The 8,166-nt window shown below is 35.2% G+C and overlaps 1 pseudogene across 1 annotated transcript; it reads left to right on the forward strand.

Annotated features, from left to right (window-relative positions):
- Nucleotides 1–2,084: 2,084 nt before the first annotated feature.
- LOC143241827 (RNA-binding protein MEX3B-like) lies at nt 2,085–6,433 on the forward strand (annotated as a pseudogene). The gene is made up of 2 exons (XR_013022297.1): nt 2,085–2,493; nt 3,749–6,433. The product of XR_013022297.1 is annotated as an RNA-binding protein MEX3B-like (transcript).
- The last annotated feature ends 1,733 nt before the right edge of the window (nt 6,434–8,166 follow it).

Consider the following 8,166-nt stretch of genomic DNA (forward strand, 5'->3'; position numbering starts at 1 on the left):
TGTTTGTGTTGATACTCAACATTTTATAACACCTTGAAGAGTTCGCTGGATAATTACTGTACGTTTGATGGGCTTTAATAGCCAACCCGTTATCAAAATGTAATTTATATATTCGTTTAGAAAGTATAATTACTGGTACCACAAAATAATTTTACTGGAATGTAAGCTCGTTCGCGACGACGACAACCACGGGTATATTACGGCTAGCATGCACGTACAGCTGATACACTAACTAGTTGATCACGTGAGTAAATGACATGTGTCGTTTGGTAAAAACTTGTTTTCTGGCGCATCTGGTAAAATAAATAGTTTTACGTTTTTTTCATTTTGTTGACACATCAGAAAACAACTATACACAGAAACAAATAATAGTTCTATTTACTGGCAAGATATATATTCACATAAAAAATTAAACTTAACATAAATATATAATTACTAGAATTAAAATAACACCTGTAAAAACAACGATAACTAAAAGGAAACTTGCTGTTATTACAAGTAAAAACAAGAGAGAAATGGAAAATTCAGTTACTATATTTCATGAAGATCTACTTTAAATAATTATTTATGAAACCGGCAAAAATTAAAGAGAGTTTTAATTTAGTGTTACTTACACGGTTATAAATGTTTATATCATCTCGCAATTTTCGGGGGAAATTTCTCGAGGATAGACCAGTCTGGTCGAACAAAGCGTTAAAACTTACGGGGGCAGCGACATGTTCAAGGTCGCTAGTTAAGAAGAAAGTGAACCACCTAGACGCGGATGTTTTTAACTAAGCCTTGACCACGTAACGCTGACCAAACTATCGTTTTTTATATTTCTTTGCGAAACTCATAGGTATGTTAGAATGTTTTCGAGATACTGAGGTTGTGGCCTGTTTTTATTTAGGATTTGGTCCTCTAAAAAATGCCCGAAGCCGTTAGCAACTCAACTGACAGAAAACGCAATCTCAAGGTCATAAATGGCAGGACGAACCGTCGTGCGTGTATGTTTTCTGTGTAATTCCGACTCTGAGCTCCCGCTACGGGAGCCCCAGGCACGAGCCGCAGGATGTATGTACGTGTATTCCTGAAAGGAAATACGCATAAAAACGCATTTTTCTTTGCTTTGGTTGATGCTGTTTTGAGCAGTCATTAAAATATCCGATTCGTGGATCGTAGAGATGACGTTTAGTTCAGTATAGATAATGTGTTATAGGTTTTCAGTTTGAGCGACGTAAAACCAGTCGCATACATACAAGTCTACCAAAATCTACGTTATCAATGGAATGTGTCATAATGTCATTCTCCTAGAAATGTGTCACTTAAAGTGCTCTTGTCATGACAAGAATTCCATATTACAGCTGATATCAGAAGAGATCGATCGTTGTAAACTGATTATTTAACTCTATTGACGTGCGGTTTGTCAAAATAAACTGTTTATTTTCGTGTTTTGCAGAGAATTCTTTATAGTTTTTTTTAAAACTCAAACACATATCACGGTATTAGTAAAAGGCTGTATAATATGATTACAGTGTTACATGCATACTATTGTACCTTGAGCAATTACAAACAAATCGTTGTTTTTTATTAAACCTAAAGGTCACAAAACGATTTTGTGATGAATGTTTTTGCACACCTTGTCAATAATCACGCAGTAAAATCATAACTACACTTTAGGATATTATGTTAATCGTCGTGGTATGTGAATAAAAGATCCATTGCACTGTTGTTCCCAGGGCACGACGAAACATAATCGATATTGGCTACAATGTTTTCGAACATACCTGAGGGGTTAAAGAGAAACTGACATGTATAACATAAAAAATGCGTAATATTTCATCAATTAGTCCTCGCATCTTGTTGTATTGTTTCATTTGGACAACAACTCTAGACTAGAATTTTAGTATAATGTTATATAATGTGAAATATAATTATTATACAATACATATAAACTAAATGGATCATTCCAACAGCTGCGAGTGTTAAGGGTCTAATTTTTTACGCGGGAAAGAGACAGCTGGAAACGAAACTCCGCCCATATAGCTCAAATGCACCAATGAAATATCGGTACTCTCAACACTACCTTTCAGGCTCTCATCACCACTTCCCGCGAGAAGCCCGTCGTGACGTAAAGAGAGTAGCAGCTATGCAGAGAGAAAGATTAAGAGAGTAGAAAGGCAGTAGATGTGTTGAAAACGGTGTGGCTTAGGTGGGGAAAGCAGTAGTTGGAATACATACTTTATTTTTATACTTTATTATTGTGTATCACAATACCATCTTCTGTGATGCCTGCTAGTCTGTTTCCCGAAATGGAGCGTAGTGGTGGTGGTCTCGAAGATCGGAGGGCTCTACAGTTAGCCTTAGAACTGTCAATGCTCGGATTGAACAACGAAAACGATGCTTTTCATTCCAACGATTCCGATCATATCAGAGGTAAAAAAAGTCAAAATACTACGGAATGCGTCCCTGTCCCAAGTTCAGAGCATGTAGCTGAGATTGTTGGTAGGCAAGGTATGTGTAGTGTTGATTTAATTAACTTTGTAACAGTGTGAGACAATTTTGATTTGGAAGCTAAACCGCCAGAACAACGTTTTATCCGCAAAACACTGGTACAAACGCGCCATTTCTTTGTTAAAAGCTCCGTAGCTCCACGTGCTCGATATATTTTATTTCGTTTTAAGACATGAATCACAAAAACCATTGATTAGTTTGTGTTTATACAGCAGTTTAATGTTTCGTTTCGCTTCCGAACTCTGCATATTTAATTTAGCTTATCGTACTTAGCCTTAAGTTAAGACTCATGAACAGGACAAAGGGCGAACACTAAATATAGGCCTAAACACTTCGCGTCTCACGAAGCTGTGGACCAGCAAGATATATTAAAAATATATATTTTGACAAGATACATGTATCTCGCATTCTTTATTTTTTTTTCTCATTTTAATGTTTAATGTCATTATCAATCAGTCTACATATTTGAAAAAAGTTTGCAAACCTTTTTTGTTTTAATATTTTGTGTGATCTATTCTCGTTTGGTTTGAAACATGATTTTAAGAGCAGTCTAACTTGCTGACCACAATGTTTTGGTAACGTTAAATATTTTCACGTGCGCACAAAAAACTAAATTATTTTGAAGTTTATAACGATATTTTAACCACACAAATTAATCTAAAGACATGTGCGTGTGGTGTTTTTTATTGCTAACCATTACATAACATACGCAGTCAAATAGTTGGGTATAAATGAAAACAGATAATTAAAAGGGTTGTACTTTTTAAAAGTGGAATTTTTAAGCGAATAGCCATGGTATTCAGGCTTGTACGTTAAACTAATAGTATAAAACTATACGTTAACACCGGAAATTCTCGACTTTCACTATCGTCTGTGTATTTCTCTCCCCAATTTTTTAAAAGACAATTATATTTTCTCATGTTAAATATTAAAAATATTTCAGTCATTTCTTTGGAGTTAAAAGATTGGCATATTTTTTTTTTCAATGCAATATTGGAATACAGATCATTTTATGAAAACAACTAACTCAGAGGAACATAGAATGTAAATATTTTAAAATGTGAACTTAGTGAAAAAAACAAACTTGCAGCATATTAGCTTCCTAAATAGTTGTTTCTAACCTTGTAACTTTATTTCTAATAAGAAATACAAGTTTTACTTGTGAAATAATTCAAGTTTATTTGTTTTTTCATTTAAAACTTAAAAACAGTTTGAACCTGTATTACTAACACACACATTTTGTGTTTCTTACTAGGATGCAAGATAAAAGCTCTCCGGGCAAAAACAAACACTTATATAAAAACACCTGTTCGTGGAGAAGAGCCCGTGTTTGTGGTTACTGGTCGGAAAGAAGATGTCTCTTCTGCTAAAGAGAGATCATTTCAGCGGCCGAACACTTTAGTCAGATCCGAGCCCAGCGAAAAAATAACCAAAATGGAGCATTAGCCCCTGGGCCAAACTCCAACATTCCAGGACAGACAACAATCCAAGTTAGAGTGCCCTACAGAGTGGTTGGATTGGTGGTTGGGCCTAAAGGTGCTACTATAAAACGTATTCAGCAACAGACCAACACTTACATTGTGACCCCCAGCCGTGACAAAGAGCCCGTTTTCGAGGTGACTGGGTTACCAGAAAACGTGGAAAGTGCTCGAAAGGAAATTGAAGCACACATAGCTGTTCGCACCGGGGGTATGCTGGACTCGAATGATGAAAATTACTCGCAATCCAGTGGAGCAGACCAAACTTACACTGGAACTCTGAACTTGAGTAATGGCTTTGTTACATCTATGTTCAAATCTGATCTCAGTGGGTTTGTTCCCCCTTCACGAGACAAGACTTTGCTCACACAGACCTCCCAGGAAAATACCTTCACCTCCAGTGGATCGACAAAACTTACAGACTTTTGCCCCTTTACAGGGGGTTTTTCCAATGGCTTTGGTCTATATGACACAGATGAGGGTTTAGGAGATTCTCCAACTTTTGATCCCATGGTCATTCCCCCACCGTCGTCATGGTCCGAGTTGGGTCTGTTTCCCGGCAGAAGCTCTGGTTTACCCCAGCGCAGTGGGAGTCTCAGCATCGCTGAGAGTTTCACCATGGATCATCTTCCAGCCCGAAGGATTCACAGTGATCCACTCTCCACCTTACCTTCTTTCGCATCACTGCCAAATGTTGCCACCAGTGGACCACTTATCAACGGTAGCAACAGCCTGGCTAGTAGCCCCACTGACTCGTTGGGGTCACTTGGAAAGAACTGTAGACGAGAATGTATCGTATGCTTTGAAAGTGACGTGGTCGCTGCTCTGGTCCCGTGTGGCCATAACTTGTTCTGTTTGGAGTGTGCCAATCGAATATGTAAGAAGACAGAAGCTGAGTGTCCAATATGTCATCAGCAGGTGTCACAAGCAATTCGCATTTACTCCTAGATGCTGAGAACGTTTTTCTCTTATTGGTCTGGCTCTGAGTAAGCAAGTTGCTTTGCTCAAGTCAACTCTTCTCATGAATATCATCATTTTGTAGTTTAATAATTTCTTGCACACTTAACACTTCTCTCCATTTGCTCTTAATACAAAACTAACGTAGAGGTAGTATAAACATGAGAACATCGTAATTTGTTCTCATAATCTCATGAAATACAAGTATTAACTATGTAATAAAGATTTTATTCTTGATGTAACATTTGTATTTAAAATGGCTAAATACTTACTAAATAATATTCCTTTGGAATAGGTGAAAATATGTAGGTTTTAAATTGTAAAAACTTTGTCACACTGTTTGGTTGCCAATTAAATATATATATAAATAAAATAAATAAATATATATATATATATATATATATACTAAATAAAGGCAATTTCAATATTTTATTCAAAATTTTATAATTGTTTTAGTGTAAAAGGAATCAGAAAAAATTATAGATATATAAATTAAGCTTTATATATGTATTTGGCAAGGCCATTTATCTTGCACAACATTAGGGTAAGTATTCCTATTTTTTTAAATTTTAGTATTTCTATTTTAATATATTTACTAAGTGACCATTCTGTATACCCATGGTAGAGGAAGGTATGAAATATTCTGAATTTCATAAATAAGAGCAAATATTTAACCCATTATTTTATATTAATTATTTAATAAAAAAAAAAGCCTTATTTTTCTTACAAACATTTTTTGTTACCACGCTTGTTTTTTAATGTAGTCTTCCATTTATTTTTGAACTGTGGCTCTGGAAAGAGGCGAGTTAGTGCACAAACATGTGTTAGACGTTTGTTTCAGTATCTTGTTGAATGGTTTTTAATTTCATTTCTGTTGTTTGTTTGTGTGTGTGTGTGTGTTGTAAGGCGCAATAACTTTTTAATAAAAGCCAAGAAATGACCGGTAAGTCACCGGTTTCATGAATATGCAAACTGTTCAGATTATATGTATGTACTTGTAAACTTGAGTGTGGTGAGTAATCCATATGGCAATCTTTTGTAGAGCTTGCAATATTCTATTATTAGCATGTGAACACATGGCAAGATTCTTAAAATATTCAATAATTATGTGTAAATACTGAGTTTAATTTATAATAGCGTGAATTTATAGTAATTCCAAAGCATGTGTTATGTTCAATATACTCATGTTGTGTACTTATACTGAACAAGGTAAGTATAACCTATATACACACACACTTGTATGATATGAATAGTAAGATATCCCAATCCAGAGATTTAAGTAAAGAAGGCTTGTGTCGTTTTTTTGTGGTTATTTCCGTGTTAACTGTCTTGCAGAGTTCCATGCTAAAATGATTATATTTTATTATTAAAATTTTGAATGTCTTGAAAACAAAAAAGTGTATTTTGAAGTTCAAATAACCACCTCTTGGTGTGTAGTACAGTACTTTGTTATTTTTTAAATTGTCAACAAGTTATAGAGAAATAAAACTTAAAATTTGAAGGTTGCTTTGTGTTACCTTTGTTTCATTAGATACCAATAAAAGACTTTGCAACTTGACGTGATGCGTATATTACGTGTCTTCATCGAAAGTTGGATGTGTTATTCAAGGTTATCTTGGAAATAATAACTAGTATAACTTTATCTCGCAGTCTGATAAAAACTGTATAACTCTTAATACAATGGTGGACTACTCTTTCGGTGGAAGATTGAGGTACAATAATTCACATTCAATTTTTCACCTGTAAAATAAATGACTTTATAAAAACGAAAGGTTGGTTATACACTACCCATGATCAACGTTATAGTGACTTGAATATATTGAATATTTTAATAATATTCAGCCGAAACTTGTTTATTATATGACACTATCCCACTGTATTTATTACTATAGTGTGAATGTGTCATTAGTAATGTGAAACCTGCTAATGAGTACAATGAAATTACGTGGTACACTTTTATAACGCTGGTTAAACAAAGGCTTCGTGGTTACACAGTTAATGTACTCCTTCATAAACGACTACTCACTATATAGAGTAGAAATGTATTAATGTCCAGAGAAGATGTGACCTGCACTTTCGTAGGTGCCCACAGATAGCATTTTCTCTTAAGTTAGTAGGGCAGTGAGCTATTTGTGATGTCACCTTGAACCTCACGGTTCAGTTTAAAGCGCCGTCTGACGAGTTTCTCTTAAGTAGTTAGTGAGTCTAGGCTTTCGCTCACAAAGTACGATGACTTGGAATAAAAAAACCTGCGCAGTGTGATTCGGTCCGCAAGAGAAGTCCTCGAGCATAACTTCGGTCACCATTCATTAGTTAAAGAACGTTGACGCAACGAATAACACATTTATGAACATTACGCCATAGGCTTAGCGGTCTGGTGCCAAAATGTTTGAGCGGATCGTAAGATATCTTCTAAGAAAACCCGTTTTACCAGAATCGTTCTGGAAAGTTAGATGTTTTTCGTATTTATGTCTCAGTTCATGCGTTTCGCTTTTTCTTTCAGACACTTAATTCAATGGCTTTCCTAAAGCTGTGTGTTAAAAGTACGTGTTTTATGAATATGTTGAGAGCAGTGAACGATTATTGTTGCCAACGAGGCAATGCCACAAACAGAGAACTTTCGAGTATTCCAGAAACGTCATGTGGCAAGGCCACTAAAAATGATAAAACATATTTATTTGACTGGGAATTTGGCGATCCTGTAGTTTCTGAACTTTGAGACGGTGCTTAAATGCTAACAAAAGAAAATGAATTACATAGCTCTCATATCTATAAACGCTCCTTGACGTGCACATACTATGTATAACAGTAACGATGTATCTTGTTTTGATAACACGTTAATTATTCATCATTTCTAAGTTAACGTACATTTGTTAATACTAAAAGACGTATGTCTGAATATTAAGTTGCATGGAACCTTTAAGTTATAATTTCGAGTTCATTTATAAGCGGCCGCTTTCACTGAAACTTCCATAAAGACAGCAATAGCAAATGCGTTTCTAAACTTAAGGTTTCATTTTTCTTCTATGATTCAAGGTAGTGAGATACGACATAGTATATTAAACACGAGCAAGCACTTGGAAACCCATTCTATCAACTCGGTGAATATGTTTTAAAACGTACACTAACAGTGAAACCATAGAAACAAAAGTAAGCTGTGTAAACCACTTGGAATAAATAGCGAGATTTCTAAGACTTAACAACCATTTGATACCATGTTTAACCAATGTGATTCGCA

This window comes from Tachypleus tridentatus, unplaced genomic scaffold (genome assembly GCF_004210375.1).
Source record: "Tachypleus tridentatus isolate NWPU-2018 unplaced genomic scaffold, ASM421037v1 Hic_cluster_1, whole genome shotgun sequence".
Lineage (NCBI taxonomy): Eukaryota > Metazoa > Arthropoda > Merostomata > Xiphosura > Limulidae > Tachypleus > Tachypleus tridentatus.